We start from the raw sequence: 12912 nt of genomic DNA on the forward strand, positions 1-12912 counted from the left end.
TTCCGATTTTCCGGAATTTTAGGCCAACCTCGCGAGGTACACCCAAAATTTCGGAATGAAATTCCAGAAAATGTCTGTTCCATTCGCTCCCAAACCCGGAATTTCCGGAATTTTTGGTCGAATGGAAAGTGCCCAGGGTTTCCTGTAAATCAATCCATTCTGCACTTTACATTAGGATAAATAAATGGTGAAAGGATGCCCGTGATGGGAGGTTTGAGGCTATTTTCAGGACAAATTGTCAATTCATTTGGCCTGGGAAAGTGTACATTTGAGTGAGTCTCGGAATTTCAAAATTTGTGGCTGTAGTAAACTGTAGTAAACTGAGAAACTTATCACTTCGATCACCTTCAACATGACTTTTATGTGGACATTTCATAGAAATTCACTTTTGAATGAGTATATGATTCTTGCATGTACACAAATAACTACGTACACTTGCATAAACTTTTTGGTACTTTTCACTGAGATTCAGTGCTGACGAATAATCATAAGTTGTGATCACTTTCATAATCCTCATGGCAGTAAACTGCACCCTCAATGACATTAATATTGCTACATGTAATTTCTATTTGAGTCAGTTATGATTCCACCTTGGTTACAAACAATGATTGTCAAGTGTGATTTTGTACAAAAACACGTACAAAACCTCTCATTATTGTAGTACACTAACAATAATTTTTTTTGTCCAATAAACAGCTGGAGTGCTTATCATTTACACAAACCACCCGGGTGGAAATATTGTGCATGAAGTAAAACTATCAAGTTTGGAGTGGTGAGAGAACGGCCAGCCACAAACTATATTCTAATCAGGTGAACAGACTATAAAGACTATAAAGAGGTAGAAAAATTGCATCGCCTTAAATCACAGCCCATATTTTCTGCAGCTTTCCAAACGGAATGACGCATACCATTTGATTTTCCGTCCGAAATTTTAGGTTTTTCCATGTGAATGGTAAGGACCCCAATGTTTACTTGTTGTTTTCACCACAGCTTTACTCCCGCCATTTAATCCACTCATCGATTTGATACTCATGCAGTATTGAAAACAACTACATCTGAATCTGAGGGCTATAGAATACACTACTACTGGCATCCTTCACAAATAATTATTACAATGTTATCATAGGAGATGATGCAAGTTAGTTGTTATCAAGCAAATGCCACCACATTTTAACCTGCAGTCATCCACTGACACGCTGATTTCCTTCTGAAAATAAACACACGTGAAGGTGGGTCAAATATGGTAAACACAAGACCTACACAACTTTGGCCACACTGCCTTAATAATAGCAATCCCATTAAATTTCCATTCCTCATTTAAATCCAGGGCACTCGGTTTAAGGTTACTCCAACCAAAACAGGAGATTGAGTATATCTCTGCTTTCAATATTACAGCCCCTGTTGAAACCCGCCCTCCTAAGTTACACAATTTTCTCTATTTCGTTCCCTCCCTCCCATCCCTAATATTTTACGAGCCACCTTCCCCGAGCTCCGCGAGGTTCTGCGACACACGTATTTCTAGTATTAATTATACAGACTTTTGCTCTTGGGCCATCTTAGTTTGATCAAAAATAAAACACAAACAGCGGTGATAAACATTGTGAGTTTTGCATTTTTATAAACATGACGTTTTGTATGCTTTTCAATATATACTAGTTTTCAAAAGTGATCTTAAGTGACCATTTAAGAAAATGACGAGACTATATATTCAGAAATTACGTGGAAATGAGATTAAGAATTTAACAATTCCTTACAGTAATGAATACAAAAGGCAACAGCTAATAAAGCATCAGCTTTTCACTGCTGAGGTTAAAATGATCACTATTAAGGTATTTCTGACCATGTCACTGCCACCGGACATAACATTAAATGGGATAACTTTGAAATCTTAGCATCTGGCAAAACGGATTATCCTTGTAAGATAAAAGAAACATAGTTTATAGAAGACCTTAAGCAACCTTTTAATGTCAACATCAGCAGTGAAAAGCTGATGCTTTATTAGCTGTTGCCTTTTGTAATCATTACTGTTCAGAATTTTTAAATTCTTTATCTCGTTTCCAGACTTCTTGTAATTTTTTTAAAGCACTCGATGCATGATCAATGAAAGCTATAATTTGCTTTAATTTAATTTATGCCAATACAGACATGCCAATAGTACTTCTAGTTTTACATAATTTGGAAGTTTAAACTTTTTATTTGATCATAGCCTTTAGCAGCTCCAGCCATTTAGAAATATCCGGAATCAACCTGTCAATAAGGAAAAAAGATTAGCGGTGATAAATTCTTTAATAAAAGCTTCTTTACCCGAACTAAATACAGACGGCATGCTCCCCAGTATGATACATTGATATACGATTGTTGACAGATCTGAGTATTAATGGGTTTATTGTGAACTTTACGTCTAGCTTAGGTCAGTGAAAGATTTAATTCTACACGGTAATTGAAAAAAAAAAACGAAAAAATCATCATTGAAAACTGTCAATCACCATAGAGAAGGAACATATATCTCTTTTAAACTCGAATTGTCAGAGTTTACCGAGGTGGTCCAGTGGACAGAGGCGTAGTCTGCGATCATGCCCTCTGCCTTTATCTCTGTTATCTGCTTTTTTCCCTCTCGAGCCAAAGAAGCAAAGAAGCAAAAAAAAAAAAAAAAACAGCGCTTGATCTTAGGTTAACAGAGGCGTGACCTGTTAGTTCTAACTGGTCCAATGAGGGTCCAGGTTCGAAGCTCCTTGAAACAAATTTTTCGTAACCTTATTTTTTTTCTTTTTTTGAAATCTCTTTTTACTCTCTTTTTCACCTGTGTGGTGCATATCGCTAGTAACATAATGTGGTAAATTGGAAACAAAGTTTACAGGAACATAAAAGATGTGGTATGTATCATAGCGTATCTACCGGTATTTTTAGTAATACTGGACACTGTCATCATTATTCAGCTCAATCGTCGTATTTCACATGTGCCGAATATAATGCATTAATTATAGAAACCCTTATCCATATTGGCTAAAAAAAAGTTCCTAGAGACTGGGAATATTTACAGCAAACAGAGTTAAAGTCGGCACCATCATATCCGTCTGAATCAACTGCCGTTTTAATTACTTTACTGTTACTTTCATCGACAAAATAGGTGTTCGGCACTCATAAGAAATTTCACCTTTGAAAGGGGCCCAACATGACATAAGTTTCAGCTTAATGGTTTACAGGCTGTTCAAGTTCCTTGTTGTTTTCTTTCCAGTAAGAGCAATTCGTATTTCTCTTTGTAAATCCATTTTATTAATCGGCTTGGGCCGCGACTTAAGAATCACCTGTACAGTCTGTCTAGGTTTAGAGAGAAAACCGTTTACATAAAATCCCATAAAACGGCCATAGATCGGCCCGTGGACCACACAGGAGAGACGTAACACACATTTTAAGTAAGGTAAGCTGTTTTTTATCGAAATCCTTTCATTTTCGTAAGTTACAGAAACGATAGGTTTCTTCCCCATACAAATCATTATCATGTTCGAATGTTACGCAACAATGCCGATGTTCGCCGATACTCATATTTCGAGCTTGGGCTACCTGTGCACATAATGACGAAGCCTCATTAGGTTAACTGTAGCCTGTGTAGCAAGCGTTTCTGTGCGGTTTAGGAGCAAAGAACGAGGAAAAAGAGTCAAAGACCGCGCAAAAGTAATCAAAACCGAAAATCCCCTTCCACGGTCTCTTTTTGCTCCGAAACCGAACGGAAACGCTTGCTACGCAGGCTAAGTGAAAAATAACACAATATGAAGGAAAAAAAGGTGTCCCAGTGTGTTTGACCATCTGCGTCCACTAATGATGATGATGATGATAATAATAATAATTGTTAAATAATAATGATATAAATAATTGATCCTATCTAAATTATACTAAAAATTGTAAAACAGTGTTAAATCTGCGAATTTTTTCATAATGTTATTGACTTTAAGTCCGAATCTCGCTCCATTCTCAAATAAAAAAATAAAAGGAAAGCAGCTGGCCTTTAGATACTACTACAAGATGATCCGTCAATTCTCCAATCGCTGGCGCGACGGGTTTGGTAATTGCCGTGGACTAAAAACCCAGTATTTAAAAATGATAATTGTGATTCAAAAGACCATTACGGCTTTTAAAAATATGGACAAGGCGATGAATGTACCGCACGGAATACGAAAATTGATCCACCGAAGGTCGATAATAAGCGCCTGAGTAGATGAGGAGTGCACAAGACGAATGAGAGCAGTCTTAGCCTTCTTATTGTGCTGAACCTGGAGGGAATGCAGAAAAAATTATTATTCCTATCACCCCAGATAATATGGCAGTAATCAAAAAACGGAAATACCATGGCGCTAACAAAGAGATCGAGCAAAGATTGGAATAGACTACGAGTAGTCCCCATTTTTCCTCAGGGATAGTAGAGCGGGCGAAACGCGAGCGCTCGTGAAAATCACCCCACGCGAGAAAAGCGCTTTCCTCGCGTGGGGTGATTTTCACGCGTGCTCGCGTTTCCCTCGCTCTACTATCCCTGAGGAAAAATGGGGACTACTCGTAGTCTAAGATTGGAAAAAAGATGCTAAGCCTTGTATAAATTTAACGTACAAATTCCCGATAAATACAAGAAATACATTGAATAAACGAGGAGTTGTAAGTGTGAAATAGTAGTTCTTAGCAGAAACAACACTTGCAAGTCTGGAATGAAATTCAGATTATGTAATTCATCTGTAAGTTTGTTGTTGTTGTTGTTGTTATTGTTATTGTTTAATGTTTTTTGTTGTTGTGACGTAAGGTAGGATTATTAATGTTATTATTTATATGGCTGTGACCGGGAACTTTTTCTAACGTTTTCTTTTTTTATCTTGAGAAAGGCAGGGTAAAACTGATAGAGTGTACGTGTTCAGCTCTGCCGACTAGCGTTCGCCATAACAGTGGTTCCTGGTCCTCCTGGATTTTTAGCCTGAATTTCATCCGATTGCTTCGAGTCGTTTTCTCCTGTCAGCATTTACTTACTGAAGGAGTAATAACGACTCGAAGTAATCGGATGAAATTCAGGCTAAGATTTTTTGGTTTATTTCGGTAACGTACATCCAAAAAAATCATTAGTTTTCAAAGTTCAAAATTGATTTCCATTTTCACAAAACACATTTTTAGGAAAACAACTGCAAGAACTGATCAAACAACGTAATGAATAGACGGTAGTTACAATAGTTCAACTGGCCCATACCAGTCTTCATCAGGTTTATTAGGATAGATCACGAATGTAAAGAAATATACTACTTTAAACCTCTATAGTCAAGCGGGAAACCTTGGTGATTTGTTGTTGTTGTTTTATTTTTCGTTAGTATCATTTATTAAGAAGTAGATTTAGACCAGTAAAGCTGAAAAAAATGAAAGAAAAAATAAACTAAATAATATAAAAAATACTGGAATTTATCTCTGCAGTGTCCAAAGGAGCAGGCGCTTTGTAGTTGGATACCATCACGTTTAGATGAATGGCAGCAGAAAAGAAGAGAAAAAAACTAAAATTATATCTATTCAGTGACATGGGGCATGCAGAGTAGAAGTAAAATCAAGTTTTGAAAAAAAAAATAGCATTTCCATTCTTTCTTAAGCTTCAAATACTGTCAGGACATTTGAGACCAAGTGGCACAGTTTCCCAGACTTTTGAACCTGAAAATTTAAAAGACGTTTTACCTAAATTGGTGGATACTCTTCGTCTAAAAAAATCAAACTCGCAAATCGGTTATTTAACAGTATATTCCTGAGCTCCATGTTCTAACTTTAAATTTTCATTACGTTTTTTCCCGCAGTAACAGGTAGTTGAAGCCCACGCTAAGGGTCTCTCCAGGTTCTTGGCAAACTATTTTAGTATTGAAAAAAAAAAAGGTTAAGTATAATAGGCCTCATTCTCTAACGTTAGATATATAATATTCCAGCTATATGTTATCATATTTTGATGTTTAAAATCTCTCCTTTATATTTGTTTAAATACTCCCAAATTTCGCCAAAACCGTGACAGCAATCCTTGACGACAAAAATGTCAAAACATTTTAAAATCTTGCAAAGCCGCTGTCAAAAATGTTTGTCCGGTAATCTTCTGATGAACATTATCTCAAAACTGATAAATTTTAATCTGCTTGGATTCATAATTCCCTGCATGATTCAGAAGAGAGCTTTAGACTGGTTGAAAAATATCAGGTTTCTCCCATATTTCGTCGCAACCGTCTTTAATATTCCAACCGATGCTGTGGTTCTTTTTTTCCCACTTCTATCACATGTCTATCAAACTAAGAATCTTGGGCTTGTGTCTGATTAAACCAAATCTTCCAAAACGGCATTCTTTATTCTCCACCAAAGGGTAAGACTTCAACTTCAACGTATGTATAGCTGGGTGTTGTTGAATACCTTATGTAGTACTTAATTTCGCCGATACATTATTTCGATCGCTGATATTGAAAATAAATTTATTGTCACGATGTCAATGGGCGCTGGGCCAGTATGAGAAAAGGGTATTAATTCAGTGGCGGATCCAGGGGGGGGGGGGGGGGTCCGGGGGTCCGGATGCCCCCACCCAACCCCCTTCAGACCGGACGTTTGTTTGGGACTGAAATTCTTACATCGACACTCACAGGATCGTATACCACTTTTGAACCGGCTGATTTTTTAATGGAACTCACGTCGCATTTTGCCACTAAACTAAATTCCAGGGATATTCAAAAGTGTAACCTTCCAATGATCTGTTCTCCTCTGCTATCAAAGCAGTATTTCCCGCGCCAAAGGCGCTCGCGTTCACAGATTGAGAAACACGTGGTCGTCTCTGTGAGAAGTAATTTGCCACAATAAAAGTTCAACAGTCCTTTCTGAACCGAAGTTTGGACCACCCAATCTAAAATTCCTGGATCCAATCCTGTAATCAACGCGATTCAAGTGCTCTCGCCTTGATTTTATCTATCAAAAGCGAGAGTCCGATCTTTTAAAAGTTCTCTTTTTAAAATTTTCTACACCACTGTGAAGAAATCTTTGCAAATTGACGTTCGAAACAGCAGATACAAAATGAAATTACCAACAAAACCAATCAATTGTAATATTATAATTTGTCATTTATTTTCCGTGATTGGAATTTTCTATATATTGCACTGTACAAATTTCTCGAGATTTATTTACAATCTTGAAAAACGCAAAATTTAAAACACCCGAAATTAACCGAAATTAATTAGTAACGAGGTAGTTAAGTCATTTTTAAAACTGAGTACGTTTTAAGAATGAATCTGCGTAAAAGGAATCTTCAAAATAAACCTATATAATTCGCACTTTATTAATAAAATTAAGACGTCCTTTAAAAAATGCCCACGCGCACATGCTACGACGACTTAGATGCAAAATTTCAACTTTCATTGAAAAAATTAACAAAGAATTCATTGCAAGAATCCATTTTATAATTTATCGATAATAAATAACAGAAAATGTGGCTCCTTGCGCAATTACAAATCGCTGCGAATTTAATTAATCCTTGTCCAGCAGAAATTAGTCTCGAAAACGGTCTCGAGCAAATACAATATCTACCGCATTCCAGCATTTTTCCTTTTATTCTTACAATGTATCCACCCACATCATCTTTACATCATTGTATTCAAACGTAACCGCTAATTGGAGTCTTTGTTTCAAACCTAGATTGGTCCAAGCTAGCATTTGCCCCTTCTTCTGCTTTCTTTGGTATCAAGATTGGCGATTTGTGGTCATCTTTCCAGTTGCTCGTAAATTCCTTTTAACCTGTCGATTTTAATAACTACAATCTAACGCCTTTTGAAGAACATTCCTGAGAGCGGCGTAGAAACAATATCCAGAATTACTTTGTATTTTAGTTCATTCATTTTCACAATTATCCACCCACCTAGAGCAGTATAGTTCAATCATAAGGATTTAGCTCAGAACATAACCGCAAATTTTATTAAATTTTCCTGATTGACGCCTTTCATTAGTATTTGAGCCGAAAAGTTCAAACATTTTTCTGCCCTTGCCATAGGTAATAGCCTTTCACTTTAGCCTCTTCAATATCTTAGTCTTTCTTAATTTAAGTATTTGTATTTTAATCCTTCCATTGCTACAATCTTAAAAGGTATCCCCACCTTTTTCTCCCACCCGGGGAAGATGGGGGTCCATGACTGCGTCGAATATTTGAAATTATGAATCATATTTGAATATCCGAAATTCATATATTCATCCAGTTATATCAAAATATGTTGATCGGTGGATTCCATTAGCCTAAAATTAGATCCCATTAGTAATATTAGGTCTAAATGAAACGAAATTTGATTTAACATGGATTTGTTTGATACTTTGCCAAAAATTGGAAATAAATCAGTTTTTCACTTTGCAAGCCTGGGGGGTGAACACTTTTTCGGAAGAGGGCACTTATTAGAGCGTGGGCGCTTCTTCAAGGGAACTCACGGTACGCATTTTTGAACTCATTTGGAGTCTCAACAAACAAGATCGGTTTCAGCGGTTTCAACATGGGCAGAAGAGAATCAACAATTTTAAAACATGAGGTGTTACAAGGACCTTCGACGGCGAGTTCATTACACGACTTCACATGTAAAACCCGAATTGTAACATAGCACGCGTGCTTGCCCGATATAAGTCCTAATGAGCCGCTATGAATAACTTCTTTATTTACGCACGCCCGTGCGTAAATAAAGATATTTTTTATGATGACGTGTTCAGCTGTGTTTTTCGTCTCTTTTCCTAAGTAGCTAAAAATCGACGGAAATGATGAAAAACCTTCCAGATTTGTTTTGGAATTTAGCTTCGTTCTACCTACTCAAACCAACAGCAAAAGCGGTGAAGATGTTTCGCAACTAATAGAGCCTGAATGATTCGTTGAAAAGTCTGCCGTAAAGACTGACATTTAAGTGGGAAAATACCAGAAATTGGTCTGTGTCGGAAAATATCCAATTTGTATAAAGTGTCCTCCGTTTTTAACGTTTGTTTATCCTCTACAAAACGAGTTAATAATAAAGTAAGCTCAAAGCGAAAAATTTTGCACTTTGGTTAACAATCCGACGGAAGCAGGAAAATTTCTCTTGCAAGACAAATTACACAAGAAGACATAAATTTATTACTCACAAAAACAACTGCTGCCAGGTCTTCTCAAGAAGCCGTAATGACTAGCCATTGTTCGTAAATGAATATAAGTTTAAAGAAGGATGACAGTCGTCTTCGCTAAAAAACAAGTTTTCTGGATTTCGCCGAGCAAAACAGAAACATCTTTTCAGCAAATCCAAACCATACTCCATAAACGACCTCTTACGAACATGTGAGGATTTTAACTTTAGGTGAACCTTCAGACTCTTTTACCTCTGTTTCTGCTTAGTTTCCATTGATCGTTAACGAATAAATAAGCAAATTTTGTTATTTTCTCAGTTTTTATTCAAACTATAGACGATTGTGAAATTTTGCAGTTAATCAAAAAGCAAGCATTTTTGTCAGCTATGTTATAAAAGAATTTGCTCGTGCTTTTAGCTGTGCGCAGTATCGAGTTATGGATACACTTGGTAAGTTTAGAGAGCACTCAAGAAGCTAGAGTTGCTCGAGGCACAACTCTTAGGCATCTTTCGTGCTCTCCAAACTTCCCGCGGGCATCCATAACTCGATATACGCACGCTAAGCATGAACCAATTCTTAACTCGAACCGGCCCATAATTTTTTTCCATTAGACGCAACGTGACCAATCATGCAAAAGAAAAACTGTATAATACTGCAGCCTGAAACATTACTTAAAACATCTGTGTCATTCCTTTATTCTTTGTGTTCTTATACTTTTTAAGCTCACGGCAGTTTTCCTTTTGCTTCTTCTTAAGCTAAGATGGCTAAAAAACAAATTAAGTATCTACGAATTTTAAGTTCAGTTCAACACAGTTCAGATACAGCGTGCAGCCCTGTCAGATAGTGATCTAGCTTTTTTTTTATTGATATTTCTTTTTCCAAATCCCAATTTCATGATATCGTTTGTTACCGGGGCCTGAAGCAACTTAGTTTGCATGGTATTTGCACTGCTTACTGCCCCATCCCAACCAAATTGTTATTTCCTTATTCGGTTATTTTAGCTCGAGCTCCCGATAACTCGCACTTTTTTCGATTTTCCGCGACGGACTAGCGGATAAGGATTTTTTTCGCTCCCTTTAGTTAAAATATGGATGAAATGTTCTTCTTTCGCTCTCTTTTACTTGAAAATGAAGTCGACTTAGTACTTTTAAGGAGGGAAGTAATAAATCTTGATTGATATTTACAAGATGCATGTTTGTTAAAAATCCATCAAACAAACTAATAAAGTAACTAAACGTACAGCATTTGACTAATTTGTCGTTTTTAAACGAGCTGCTTTTCAAACTTGAGTAGAGAATAGTTTTATTTATTACAACTATTATTAATAATAGCAGTCAAAATTTTCGGAGGGGCCCACTTTATTGCGACCATATCACTTGATTCATCTTTGCCTAACTGTAAGAGGTTGGTATATAAAGAATATAAATATAAAGTGTCTTCCAAACATGTTGTTTAAAGACCCGGGTAAAACGGCAAACCGGCCTGACGTGCATGTACTCTGTCTATTGCATTGAACCTATTAAAGGCCCCGTCCACACGCATCAGTTTTTGTTTGAAAACGGGTATTTTTTTCCTCCGGTTTGGCCTATTGTCCACACGTATCAGGTGAAAACGGTCACCGAAAGCGGATGTTTTCAAAAACGCTCTCCAGAGTGGACATATTTGGAAACGCCGGCTTTTCGAATTCTTTTACGCGCGGACGGACGAAAACGGAGGTTTTCAATTGCGATGACCTATGCTCAAGGGATGCTATCGTATTTAACATCGTTTTAGCATTTTCGTGTGGACAGGCGAAAATGATTCGCTAAGGATGCGCTAAGGATGCTTTTGCTTTGAAAATGGAGAAAAAAAATCTCCGTTTTCAAAAATATCCGGATACGTGTAGACGGAGCCCATTAAATTCTAATGAGCGAGCCAAAGCAATAACATCTACTCATTAGCAGTTGTGTGCTCAGTGCCCTGGCCTTTGAATAGAAGCGAGGATGGCGGTGACCTTGTTTTGTTACAAACCGTCTTGTTTTTTATATGTAAATGATCATGTTCACGGGCTTGTTAGCATGAGAATACCACGATTTGCACTTGAAAAGCAGGAAGGCTTGTAACGAAAAAAGGTCACCGCGAGCCTCGCTTCTATTCAAAGGCCAGGGCACTGAGCACACAACTGTAAAATGGCCTATTACGTCGTTGACCGGAGTTTTAGTATACAGCTATTTCGAGAAAGGTTATCGGCAAAAATGTGCACGCGACGATCCCGAAAGGTAATATGGGATATGATCAATACACTGTTCCAGACACTGTAGCTGTCAAAATTTCTTTTCCTGCGTTCCTTTAGCACGCGCAAACATACGTCCATGGCCTCTCGTGGACCCTCTCGTGCCATTCTTTCAAATTTCTTTGAAGAACAGCAAACTCAAAACCACCCACAATACCTTTCGGGATTGTCGCGTGCACTTTTTCCGACAACCTTTATCGAAATAGCTGTAGATAAACGAAGACCGATGGTGACGAAGTTGAAAACGTCACTTAAAGTGACTTTATACGTTCTTTGAAACTTCGGCCCGATTACCAACTCGCTCAATCGGTGTCAATTATGCAGACAAACTCTCCAGGAGTTGACTTTCTCAAAAAAATATCCAAGTTCAAAAAAAGAGAGAGAGATAGAAATTCGTTGTCGTTTGTTTACGTTCTCGATAAAACGTGAAATTAGGCAATTTCACGTCGTAAATAATGTCGAGAAATGACGGCAAAGAAATGTACAAAAATAAGTGTGATGCACGTGCGAAGTCGTTCTAGTTGCTGTCGCCGTCTCGTGGTATCTTTAACACGCTCTTTAATGTTTTTTCATCGAAGCAATTTGGGATCCTGATTTGGTGATTTGGAAAGGTGGTTCGATCCCCAGGGGGGGGGGGGGGGGGGGTTACTCGGGATTTTAAGTGACGGAGATGATCAAAGGATTTTTTTGGGTTTGAAATTTTCGATTCCGGATTTTTTTGGGGTACGAAAATTTGGCAAGTATTTTTTTGGGTAGCTTGATTTGAGTAGGGATTTTTTGGGGGTATTAAAAAGAATCGGTAGTGCCCTGGCTGCGTGGTTCTGCGAATAAAGTACAACAAACGTGTTTTGCTGTTGTTGTGATAGTTAACTATGGTGTCGCTTTACATCGCACGTGTTATACAAAAGTCTGCATTGTCCCGTGGTGCCTGGATTTTGGGGGGTTAATTTTTGGTCCAGGGAGTTTTTTGGGTTTTGCTTGAAGCCCTAGGGATTTTTTTGGGTCTTGACTTTTGGCTCCATTCGATCATCCCCGTCACTTGAAATCCCGAGTACCCCCCCTGGGATTCAATCAGTTGCCGAGTGCTTTGAATTAGTTTTCAATGGCACGCATAAATGAGTGTTGATGAGGTTTTCACTAAAGAAAAAACGCAAGAGTAAAATTTGGACATTTACACTTTTCTAAAAAAAGAAGAAGGTCAAACTATATTAAATATAAAATTGTTTCCATAGTGCTCAATAAATAACGAAAATACTCTTTGAACTCTCCTTTAATAAATGTTATTGGTAATGAATACTATTTACAACATTTTAGTATACCATGGTCGTAGGTAGACAGAGAGATTCTCTAGCCTATTTTCCATCCCACGGGCTGTTTTCACCGAAAAAAATTTAACCTTCGCGCACTTAGGTGAGGCAGTTCGACAGCATCAGGCTTTCGCTTAAAATAGGTAGTGTCTTGAAAATTTAACCAAATTCATTCAAAGTCAAAAAGACATCTGCAGTGGAAGTTTTTTCAATTTACTACAGCTGTTTACTAAC

Source organism: Porites lutea, chromosome 6 (assembly GCF_958299795.1).
Source record: "Porites lutea chromosome 6, jaPorLute2.1, whole genome shotgun sequence".
Classification (NCBI taxonomy): domain Eukaryota; kingdom Metazoa; phylum Cnidaria; class Anthozoa; order Scleractinia; family Poritidae; genus Porites; species Porites lutea.